At 48.8% G+C, this 12,096-nt stretch overlaps 1 non-coding gene across 1 annotated transcript; it reads right to left on the bottom strand.

Annotated features, from left to right (window-relative positions):
• Positions 1-8,989: 8,989 nt before the first annotated feature.
• LOC112607472 lies at positions 8,990-9,123 on the bottom strand. Its single transcript, XR_003115813.1, has one exon. It is a non-coding gene; the product is annotated as a U8 small nucleolar RNA (small nucleolar RNA).
• Between the last annotated feature and the right edge of the window lie 2,973 nt (positions 9,124-12,096).

Below are 12,096 nucleotides of genomic sequence, written 5' to 3'. Positions count from 1 at the left end.
TTCTAGGCTCTCCCTGTCCTTTCTCCACTGCCCTTGCCTGAAAGCTCTCATGGTCTCCTGTGCGAAGCGCTGCAAAGGCATCCTGTTTGGCCTCTCTGTCTCCTGCGTCAGTTATCCTTCCCCAGGCTACCTCCACCCTACTCCCACCTTCCTCCATGCAGCTGATAGAAGGTTCTTTTTTACCCACAAATCTGATCCCATCATTCCACCACTCAACATTCCTCGATGGCCCCTCAGTCTTCAACATGACACAGTCTGTTCTATTGGCATGGCCTCCACAGTCCGTCAAAACTGGGGGCAGATAGTTGGGGAAAGATAATCTGATGTTAGATAACGGCTGCTCTGTCTGTCATCTTCTACTACTCCCCCTTCAGAATGTTATGCCCTAGTAGTGCTCAGTTATTCCCAGCTCGCAGAACATGTTACTAAGTCCTCTCATGCATCCAGATTTTGCACATTCCAGTCCACCTGCCTACGTGTTATTCCCACTTACCCCACCTTGCCCCTGACAGACCTCCCTCCAGAATCCACTCAAATGCTTCTTCCTCTGTGGGCTCGGCCTTCACTCCTCTGGACAGCTTAGGTGACCTTTTCCTTGAGCTCTCCCCACACATTGCGTGACATGCCATGAGAGCAATTATGTACTGCACTAAATATGTGACTATTTCTCTACCACTTGACAATAAGCTCTTTTGATTTTTTTAATTTATTTTTGAGAGGGAGTTTTGCTCTTGTCGACCTGGCTGGAGTGCAATGGCGGGATCTCGGCTCACTGCAACCACCGCCTCCTGGGTTCAAGAGATTCTTGAATCTGCCTCAGCCTCCCTAGTAGCTGGGATTATAGGCGCCAGCCACCATGCCCAGCTAATTTTTGTATTTTTAGTAGAGACGGGTTTTCACCGTGTTGGCCAGGCTGGTCTTGAACTCCTGACCTTAGGTGGTCCTCCTGCCTCGGCCTCCCAAAGTGCTGGGATTACAGACGTAAGCCACTGCACCCGGCCAACAATAAGCTCTTTTTAGAAGAAAACACTGTTTTTCAATGCTTATCTTGACTACATATCACATTATCTAGCACATAGTAGGCTAAGTACTTACAGAATTTGTGATTGACTTAGTAGATGTGTGTTTAGGGAAAGATATCCAGTCCTCTAAGGCATGATGTAAAGAATTAAGCTCCAGGTTTCAAAGGAAGCTCTTCTATGAGCCATTTGGAAGCTCATAGACTACATCTGTTCCATCTCCAGACCTTTCATTTTCAGGGCCAGCACAATATTTTTTTGTATGGTGGAGGCTTAATAAATATGGAAGAAAGACAAAGTCCCTGCCCTCAGAAAGAATCCAGTAGACCAAGGAATATTTCTGCAACCATGCCATTTCCACTCCCTTGCTTTCTCAGTGATCCCTAAGAAGTGCTAGGACTCCAATCACTTGTTCCTTCATCCATTTATCTAGCAAAGTTGTCATAGATCAAGCACTATGTTCTGCTTTTTAATTGAAAACCTCTGGAAGGGCAAGATTGTGGTTAGTTTGAGTTGTGCGTATTGTGCAAGCAGAGCATTCCATAGGAGTAGACTCTTTTCCTCACAGCATGTGATGCCCAAGACCTTGGGGTCCCTGGGAGTTTTCCCTACCCCTGCCTGGCTGACTATCCCAGCTCACCAGCTTCCTCAACTCTCTGGAGTCCTGTTGTGCTTGAGTCAGAACCAGACAGTTTGGCATTAATTGCTCTCTAATTGTTTCAAGTGTGCTATTTTTATCTCGCCAGTACTCTGCACTCTCCTTGCAAAGGGGCCTGGTCTTTTGGTTTCACATTGCCATTGTGTCCCAGTGCTCAGTGAAAGCTTGCCCATTGATTTTTCTATGCACTGTAATTATTTCCAAGGCTGCCATGGGACAGAGTTTGTTTGTTTGTTTGTTTGTTTGTTTGGAGACAGGGTCTCACTCTCTCACACAGGCTGGAGTGAAGCGTCCTGATCATAGCTCACTGCAGTGACTTCCCGGGCTTCAAGAGATTCTCCTACCTCAGCCTCCCAAGGAGCTGGGAAGTCAGGGAGTGATTCCAGCTAATTTTAAAATTTTTTATAGTAGAGACTGGGTCTTGCATGTTGCTCAGGCCAGTGTCAAACCCCTGGGCTCCAGGGATCCTCCCCTCAGCCTCCCAAAGTGCTGGGATTACTGACATTCTTCCCCTCGCCTGATGGAACTCTGTTGCTACTTCTATCCCTGCAATCCCCCTCCCCACTTTCAGAACTCACTGTTTCTTCTGCTAGTATCCAGCATGTTCTCATCTCAACACTTCTCTGCTCTCTTTTCTCCAAAAGCAAATCTTATTTCATGTATTGTCAATGCTCCTGAGCTCTCTCTCTCTTTTTTTTTTTTTTTTTTTTTTTTTTTTTTTGCTAGTCCTCCTGCATAAGGGCTCTCTTGGCAAGAAATGTTATTCTTATCAACTGCTTCACGATCTATTTTTACATCTCCACGCAACTTATTAAATGCTTGCAGGACCTGCTGGGGTAAAGAAAGCCTTCACTTTGATTGAATTTCCATGTTTTCAGTTTAATATTGAGGGAAAGATTGAGCTGAGGCAAAGTCAACTAGGAAGAGAGAGAATTCTTTACAGGACGGTGAGCAAAGAGTGCTCAGAAGTGAATGGCGAAGGGGAGGCCTGGGGGAGATTGCATCAGCCTGGCTCCCAGCTCCTTTCGACTTGGTCTCAGAGTAAAAGGCCGTAAGATGGTAGGGACAGCTTAGAGGCTGGCTTAAGAAGTGCTTCCTAGAGTTCAGAGAGCTACCGAAGATTTTCTGAGAATTGCCAATATGCTTCTCCAGATGGTCTGAAATGACCCTGTTTACCCTGAAAGTTGACTGAATGAAAAGATCTGATAGATGGGGTGGGGCTGCAGAGACAGTTCTGTCCGGCCTCCCGCAGCGTGTGACCTCTCAGACAGGCTCTAAGTGAGCCGTTCGGGTGATTGGGAGCCCACACATTCACAGGGCCACTCATATTGTTAGGGAAAGGGTGGTGGTGGTGATAATTAATCTCCAAATCAATCCAGCACGTTTATTGGTTGCCTAGAATGGTGGTAGCAGAGCATCCAGGTTGAGAGGTTTGGCTTAGCTTTAAATTGACTTGGGTTTGAATCGCAGCTGTAGCCTTTCCCGTCAGACTCCATGCAGGTTACTCAAACTAAGTCTCAGTTTTTGCATAGATAAATGGGTATAACTGGTCCCACTTCATGATGTTATGATGAGGATTATGTGAGACACAGACAGCACTTAGCGAAATGCCTGGTTCACGGTAAGTGCTCAGTAACCGGTAACTCATAGTAATATGATTATCCTGGGTGCAACCTCCTTCCTTACCAGGACCCCATCCCAGTGCTCAGCCCACTCCTCTGAGGAACCTGGACAAAGTAATCTAGCATAGCCCCCTTTCAACGAGTGCCACCTTTAGTTTTCCATTTCCCTCTCATCGCTTTCCATCCTTCTCCACCACCCCTCATCAAAAAATACTCTCTTCAATCACTTGAATTTGGGAGGCAGAGGTTGCAGTGAGCTGGGATCGTGCCAATGCACTCCAGCCTGGGTGACAGAGTAAGACTCTGTCTCAAAAATAAATAAATAAATAAAAACAAGATGCTCTCTTTCTTGAAGCTTCCCTTCCTAGACCAGCGACTTCTACTTAATCTGGTGGAATATTCCTTGCCAGTCTGTCAGCTGAATGCTGCCATTCTCCTCTCCCCACCCAGATAATGTAATTATTCTAATGGGAGCTTTCTGGGAAAACATGTGATACTCTCGAACCCCACTGGGGATCTTGTGAATTTTTCCTGTGTGTTCAATTGGTTAGAGGGATTTAGAAAGGAGGACACAGTGTGACCCCGGCCCTTGCAAGCCTGTCTTGGTGCAGTAGAATTGACCTGGCCCTTTTTGTGGAGACAGGCCAACCCTGTCCAACAAAATATCCATGCCATAAGATATTCCCACCTCTTGCCAATCCATATTGTGATCTGGGTCATTTGTCAGATCAGTTAGATGACAGACAATACAGTGCAGGTATAAAAAGCAAATGATCTCAAGATAGAAATCCTGAGATTCAGGCCGGGCGCGGTGGCTCACGCCTGTAATCCCAGCACTTTGGGAGGCCGAGACGGGTGAATCACAAGGTCAGGAGATCGAGACCATCCTGGCTAACATGGTGAAACCCCGTCTCTACTAAAAATACAAAAATTAACCGGTCGTGGTGGTGGGCGCCTGTAGTCCCAGCTACACGGGAGGCTAAGGCAGGAGAATGGGTGAACCCGGGAGACGGAGCTTGCAATGAGTGGAGATCACGCCACTGCACTGCAGCCTGGGCGACAGAGTGAGATTCTGTCCCCCCACCAAAAAAAGAAAGAAATCCTGAGATTCAAATGATGCCTCCGTACTTTCTATTACATATCTTAGACGAGTTATTCAACCTTGCTAAGAGAGCCTTTGTTTCCTGCAATTTGGAGTCATATAAATGGTTTCTTATAGGGTTGCTGTGATGATTCAAAGAGATCATGTAAGAAAAACACCCAGCACGGTACCTGACACATAGTAATTGTTCCATAGATGGTGTGTTCGTTGTACTAAAAGAGTGGTAGTCAGTGATGATGTTGCTCCCTCACTGGGACACCCTTTGCTTTTTTTGCCCCTGCCTTGCGAGTACCTGGTACTCTTTTTTGTACCCATCCCTCAAAGTTCAGTTCATGCCAACATAGTCTTGAACCCGAATTAATCTGCACATAGCCTCATCAAAGCACTTCAGGTTACTGTATCTTCATCAGCAAAGCTGGGCCCAGAAGCCCTTAAGAACCTGGCAAAGTTCCTTCTGGCTGGCTTGGCACAGCAGGAAAACAGCAGTGTCAACTGCTTATTTCCTGCAAAGGCGGCAGACTCTGCCTTTCACAGTCCACGGCAGGCAGACATCACACACCCAGACAAGTTCCCAATTAACCGCACACAATCAGTGTCTCTCAAAAGTGTATACATTACGCTCTGCCCAACTAATTAACTGCACAAAACATGCCAGGGTTAAAGGTGGGGCATGCGTTATCAAAAAGCCTTTGAGAACCAGACCAGATTCAGGCCTGAGAAGACTCAAAATTTCTGCTTTAGTTTACCACCAAGCTGAATGGGATCTTAACGCCACTCTCTGCAAGCAGGGGCACTGCTGGAGACTGTCTACCTCTTGAGGTTGTTAGAACTTGGGCAATCGTAATGACCTATAGGAAAGTGCTCTGAGAGGTATAACAACTACACAAATGCACACTAAGAGTCCTCCTGGCCTTTGCTGTGACTGTCGTTTTTCCTTCCTGTGGCAGGAAAGGTGGCCAATCTTAAACAAACATGAGGTATGCATATGCCTTCTAAGGTGTGAGTTTTACACACATAATCTCATGAGATCCTCATGACCCCTTGTACCCATGAGGAAACTAAACCTCCTGAGATGGGCCCCCAAGGGGGTCACACAGATGGTGGCTGAGCCACAACTTGAATCCATGTTAATCTCACTTTAAAAATCTCGAGATTCATTCTCCTCCCTATCTCATGCAAAATAAAATTCTTCTTGCATAGCCCCTTTCAGAGAGTGCCACCCTTTAGTTTTCCATTTCCCTCTCATCCCTCTCCATCCTTCTTCTCCATCCTTCATCTTGCCCTCATTAAAAAAAACTCTCTTCAATCGCTTGAACCCGGGAGGCAGAGGTTGCAGTGAGCCAGGATGGTGCCAATGCACTCCAGCCTGGGTGACAGAGTAAGACTCATCTCAAAAAAACAAAACAAAACAAAAAAAACCTCTCTTCTCTGAAGCTTCCCTTCCTAGACCAGTGACTTCTATTTAATCTGATGGAATATTCCTTGCCAGTCTGCCAGCTGAATGCTGCCATTCTCCTCTCCCCACCAGGTAATATATTTATTTTAATGGGAGCTTTTTGGAAAAACATGTGATATTCTCAAACCCCACTGGAGATTATCCACTTGCTTCGTCTCCACTGGGAGTTGCCCAGAGCAGCCATGCTGATGGACATGAGGGTGCTCACAAGAGTGACATCAGGAGGTTCCACTAGGTGACATTTCTTCAAGGAGGTTACTACAGAACAGGGTAGAAGGTAGAGGGTACAGTAAGGAGTGGCTGGGAAATCCTGTGGGCAAAAACAGGATCAAATAAATTATCATGTGCAGTAGCCAGAGAACTAGCTTTACTTGGATACAACAGAGGGACCAGGGAAAACACAAGTCGCTTCTCTTGCAAAGCCTGCCATCTCTCCCTTCCCGGTTCTCTACTCAAAGCCTTCCTGGTCAGAGAGGCAGCTCTTGGGGCTATGAGTCACAGGTGGCTACTAAGAAGTGATGTTTCATCTACCTCTAGGTTCCAGGCAGGGAAGGGGTGGTGGACCGGGCCTCATCTGAGAGTTTTGTCATGGAATCACTTGGAAGAGGAGGTTGATGCCACATTATCACCCTCAGGAGTTATTTTCTAAGATTGCAGCAGAGATAATGACTAGGAGTTGCTGGGTTTCAGCACATGAAGTATGCCCAGCACCGAAGCTGCACCTCGCTTTGCATCTATTCTGTCTGTCATACACACACATACATACACACAACTACAGAAATTGGGAGCAGGTGGACAGTGGTTCATTATTGCTAGACACCACAGAGAGAGACAAAAGTCCAGAAAAAATGACGTGATGCGTTATAAATTTAGCGAGACGCCGATGCCTCTGCTTCCTGTCTGCCTGCTGTAGCGTTGCTTGACCCTCCTGGCCTCCTGTCTCACTCACACCTGCAGTCAGAAGTGAGGCCCTTCAACAGTGAGGTTATTTAAGTCAGGAAGCATTAATCTGAAGAAATGCTTTGAAGCAAAGGCCTAGATGTTCAAGTCCTCCCTCTTACTGGAGTTGCTGTTACCTGTAAGATTTGATTAAAAGTGGGCCGGGCGCGGTGGCTCAAGCCTGTAATCCCAGCACTTTGGGAGGCCGAGGCGGGTGGATCACGAGGTCAGGAGATCGAGACTATCCTGGCTAACATGGTGAAACCCCGTCTCTACTAAAAATACAAAAAACTAGCCGGGCGTGGTGGCGGGCGCCTGTAGTCTCAGCTACTTGGGAGGCTGAGGCGGGAGAATGGCGTGAACCCGGGAGGCGGAGCTTGCAGTGAGCCGAGATCACGCCACTGCACTCCAGCCTGGGAGCACAGCGAGACTCCGTCTAAAAAAAAAAAAAAAAGATTTGATTAAAAGTGGTTCAAAAATCTCCATCCCCTCTGCAGTGGAAAAGGTCCTCCTCACAATATCACTGCAGTCTCTCAGTCCCTAGATCCTGCTTGTGCTGAATTCTTTCTCTCTCCTGCTCCCTCCTGAATTTGCTCTCACCTTTCCTAAACGAATCACCCCCACTGGACACCCCCACATCTTGTCATGTCTTCACTCCCTAATTGCTGCCACCTCCAGGCTCTGTGTTAAGCAGACATTTCTGAAGGGACGGGCAACAGAGAGAAGTAACACCATTCTGCTGCTCAGTAAACGACAGACTGAATATTACGCATTCCAGTTTTTAAATTCCCCTTGAGCCATTTCTGCCACCGGAGGGGTTTTACTGACTTCCTTTCTCATTGGCTTAGTCACTAACTCCTCGCAACGCCTCCGGCCCTTTCCCCCTAACCTCTCTTCCTTTCCTTGCTAGGCAGGTTGCCCCACCCCCTAAAATTCCTATACCTTTTTAGGCAGAGAGATTTAACTACCTCTTACCCATTGTCGGCCATGCCCTAAGGCTTAAGGGACGTCTTTTCACAATTCAGCAAGGCGTTTTGCTAAACCTGCGCGGTCTAATACTTTAAATTTAATGAAAATTAAATACAATTTAAAATTCAATTCTCTGATCACCCTCGCCGTATTTCACGTGCTCAGTGGCCACCTATGGTTAGTGACCTCTGGGCTGGACAGTGTAGACAGCAGCGTTCTACTGGACAGCTAAACCCAGATTCATTTCTCCCCTAAGGGACTGTCATTGGCTATTCGACTGACACTTTTTCCTGCCTACTTCCTTAATGTGGATAGAGCCCTTATGCTGTGTAAGGCGCTTTTCCCGCGTTGTCGCCCGGCAGCCTCCTAACAGTTCTCTAAAGCGGGCAGCGCTCTCCGCCTGGCTCAGGGAAGGAGCCCGAAGTCTGCAGCCGGAGCAGCGGTCGTGTCCGCTCCACCAAGCCGGAAGCCCGGGCCGCGACAGTGTGTCACACAAGGCAAGTAGCAAGTAGGGAAGGGCTTCGTCAACCACGTGTGATGTGATCGTTCCATTAAACTTTAGGAGGGGTTTTCTTAGTCGCAAGGGTTCAGTCCCCAAAGGGGGTTCACTGAAAAGGAAGCTCAAAGACTGTTTTCTCCGGAGGATGGAAGGCACGCTTTGCTGGGATGGATGCCGCCGCTTCAGGCGGCTGGTAAGGCCCAACGCGTGTGGAGGGAGAGAGGGCTCCCTTGAGGGCAACTAGCAGTAAAAGGAGACAGGCGGCGAAAGAGCCCCGAATTCCTCCCACGCCGCCCCTGCTCTACGCTCTGCAGCGCAGCCAGCCAGGCCGCCGCCGCCCCTGCTGCCTGGGAGAGCGGGCGCTTGTGCAGGTGGGGCCGCCGCTGACCCGCTTCCCTCGGCACCCGGGGGAGGCCGGGTTCGGCGACCGCGCCACCTGCTGGCGTCTTCCCGTGCTGCCGCCTGCCCCTGGGCCCCTCCGTCCCTTCCCGCAGCGCCACAGCACTGGGGAAGTCGTTAGATGCAGGTTCTTGGGCCTCACCCGAGGCTTACTGAACCAAAAACTCTCTGGGTGGGTCCTGGTAGTCGAGTCTGAACAAGAACCCTCGAGTGATCCTGATGCACGCTAAAGCTTGGGCACCAATGATTTGGGAGTCGACCTAAGTCCACCATTTATTCATTAAGTCAAGTTTTTCTTTTGTTTTGTTTTGTTTTGTTCAGAAAGAATCAGATAGGAGCAATCAGGGTGTTGCAAGTTCTGATTACACAGAGACGTTAGTCACATTTCATGCATCTCCAATCATCATGTTCTACCTGCCCTCCAAAAGGAGGAACAGGGAAGGGTTATCCCACCTGACAGTTCATTAAGCCAAATATTAATGAGCATCTTCTAAACAATATGGAAATACAGGAAGCAAAACAGACATGATCCCTCCCCCACTCCCTCCCCAACGCACACATAGATAGAATGTAGAATGGCTTACCTTATCGTCACATCTCTGTGCAATAGGAAAGGGAAGCATTACAATCACCCTTATTTTACAGACAGGAAACTGGCCTGGAATCAAACATGTGGTAAACAACTAGGTCAGGTCCAAAGCTTAGGGGCTTTTGTTTGTTCGTTTGTTTTTAAGACTGTCAGGAGCACCAGTCTCAGGTCATCTGCATGTCAAATCAATCAATCAATGTCAAACCAGGTCAATCTTCATGTCAAAGGCTGAACTTATTTACCAAACCACATACCACCAACTTTTGTAGATTGACTTGTGGTTTTAGAGTGGAGAAGATGGGAGAGGAGAAATCTCTCCAAATCAAGACAATTCCCTCTCCCTCCTACCAGACTGAAACTTCTTACACTGCCTTAAAATTGCTGGCATCATTCCTGAAAGCTAGCAAATAGGCTTCCTTTCCAATTATCATCCTCCTATAACCCTTGCCTAGCTGTTCCCTCTCCACCCTTTCCAATGACGATATAGGACATTATGGTGCAGGCTGTGATGGGGCAGGCAGGGAAGGGTTAAATATATGGTGTGGGTCCTGCCCAAGGGGCACAGCTTTAGGGACTCACAGGAAGGTAGGAATTTAACTTGAACTGCCTACTTGGGGATTGAGATGGGAAGACAATGGAACCAAAGAGAAGCAGGAAAATGCTGAAGAGGAGAGATAGGAACAGAAGACAGACTTGGTCTCCTCTATCATTAATTTAGCAGCTTCGAGCACCAGATAGGCTGTTTATTAACAGCACCCAGTGGCAGCACCTGTATGTGCAGGGCATTGGGTCAGGTCGCTGCCTTCAAGGGACATCTACTTTGCAGGCATGTAGAGGTGAAAGACTTAAATATATGTGGTATTTCTGTGTTTAAAATTCCCTTGGCCATATATATATATACACACACACACACATATATATATATATATTTTTTTTTTTTTAGACAGAGTCTTATTTTGTCACCTAGGCTAGAATTCAGCGGTGCAGTCTCAGCTCACTGCAACCTCTGCCTCCCAAGATCAAGCAGTTCTTGTGCCTCAGCCTCCCAAGTAGCTGGGATTAGAGGCATGTGCAACCACATCCAGTGAATTTTTCTGTTTTTAGTAGACAGGGTTTCACCACATTGGCCCGGCTGGTCTCAAACTCCTGGCCTCAAGTGATCTGCCTGCCTCAGCCTCCCAAAGTGCTGGTGTCACAGGATCCTTAGATTGTCACTTTTCCAGCCAGAAATCTCTGTGGCCGGTGGCATCTTTGCCTGAGTTTTGCTTGGGCCCACTAGGCTTGTTTCACCCACTCAGCCCCGCAAGCTATGCTTGGCTCACATTACCAGCTTGGATCCCATGCCTACCAAGGGCAAGTCAGTTGCAGAACAGCAAAGGGTGTGTGAGCAAACACAGGGTCTGGCCACTGTGTACAGCCAGGCATGCCAGCTGCAGCAGGGTGAGCAGCTCCAGGAGCCAGCACAGGCACCAGCTCCACGCAAGGCTGCAGCTGGACCAGGTGTACCACAAGCGGCTTCCACTGTGGGCACCAGGGAACATGGTGGCATCCAGAAGTTTGGAGATGCCAGGAACCACAGAGCCCCAAAGATGGCGTCACAGCCCTTGCTCAGAGAGCCCTTAGGTCTAGGGTCGCCAAAGGGCAGCAGCTCTTCTCTCCTTCTCATCGCCTGCAATGTGGTGAACTGGGGTGGGGGAGAAGAAGGAGTGTGTCTCAGCCCTCTTTGTGTTACAGCTCTTTCAGTCCTGCAGGGTCCTGAGTTCTTGTCCTGCATCCAGGAAGAATGAGAAACACAGAAAACTAGAGGGTGAGCAAGGTGGAAAGGAGTTTCAGAGTGACAGAACAGCTCTCAGGAGACCTGAAGTGGGTAGCTCCTTTCCACAGGCAGGTCATCCTGACCAGTCCAGGAGAACCTAAGTTGGTAGCTCCTTCCTATAGCTGGTAGTAACCATGTCTCTGTGTGTCTGGCTGAGTCTGGGGTTTTTATGGGCTTCAGAAGGGAGGAAGTGTGTGCTGACTAGTCCATGAGCAGCCATGGGCAGGCCAGAAAAAGCACCATAAATTCTCACTCTGTGCCATGAACTCCACCTAGACCTGACACTCCCACCCCTAGGCTTCAGGCCATCTGGGGCTTGAGGGTGGGTCTTCACTGGGGACCTGACCCTTTCTGCCCAGGAGCCTGTCTGCCTCCTGCTGCCATCTATATGTCATCTGCAGCACCCAGACTATTCATACCAACGGCCGCCTGCAGGCCTGTGCTGAGCCACCCTTAGCCCTTTCTTGGCCTCCCTCCCGTGCTCATCAGTGCCCAAAGTCCGGAGGGGGCTGAGGCAGCTGGGGGCTGGTGTGTCAGTGCCACCCTGAGTGTGCACACACCCAGACAGGTCACAGCAGCACCTGGGCTCAGCCACAACTTTGCTCCACCCCAGGGCAGGCTCCGAAAGCAGGGAGAGACCAGTCACCCAGAGCAGGCACTTCTAAGCCTGTGGGGGAAAGGGGGCTTCCCAGGTCCCTGAGAGCACAGGAATCCCCGGGTCTGCAGCCACAGAGGGTGGGGCTCCCACCCTGCCAACTCGGAAGGAGGCGGGGCTTCCTCCCACCTATTCCCAGCTCCACTGGCTCCATGGGGTGCACAGTTCTGGCTGTGTCTCCCACCTTGCAGTAGGTGTCTTCACAGCGGCTGCTCCAGACGGGCTGCTGCTGCCGTCACTAGGATTACAGGCATGAGCCACCATGCCCAGCCCGTAAAAATAAATTAACAAACAAATAGGAATATTTTTATAGTAATAATGGTAACACTTATTGAGCACCTAACTAAATGTTAGACAGCATTCCAGATAATGG

The sequence above is a fragment of the Theropithecus gelada genome, chromosome 14, assembly GCF_003255815.1.
Source record: "Theropithecus gelada isolate Dixy chromosome 14, Tgel_1.0, whole genome shotgun sequence".
Lineage (NCBI taxonomy): Eukaryota > Metazoa > Chordata > Mammalia > Primates > Cercopithecidae > Theropithecus > Theropithecus gelada.
The sequence above is the reverse complement of the archived record's forward strand: the minus strand, read 5'-3'. Positions and strand labels throughout refer to the sequence as shown.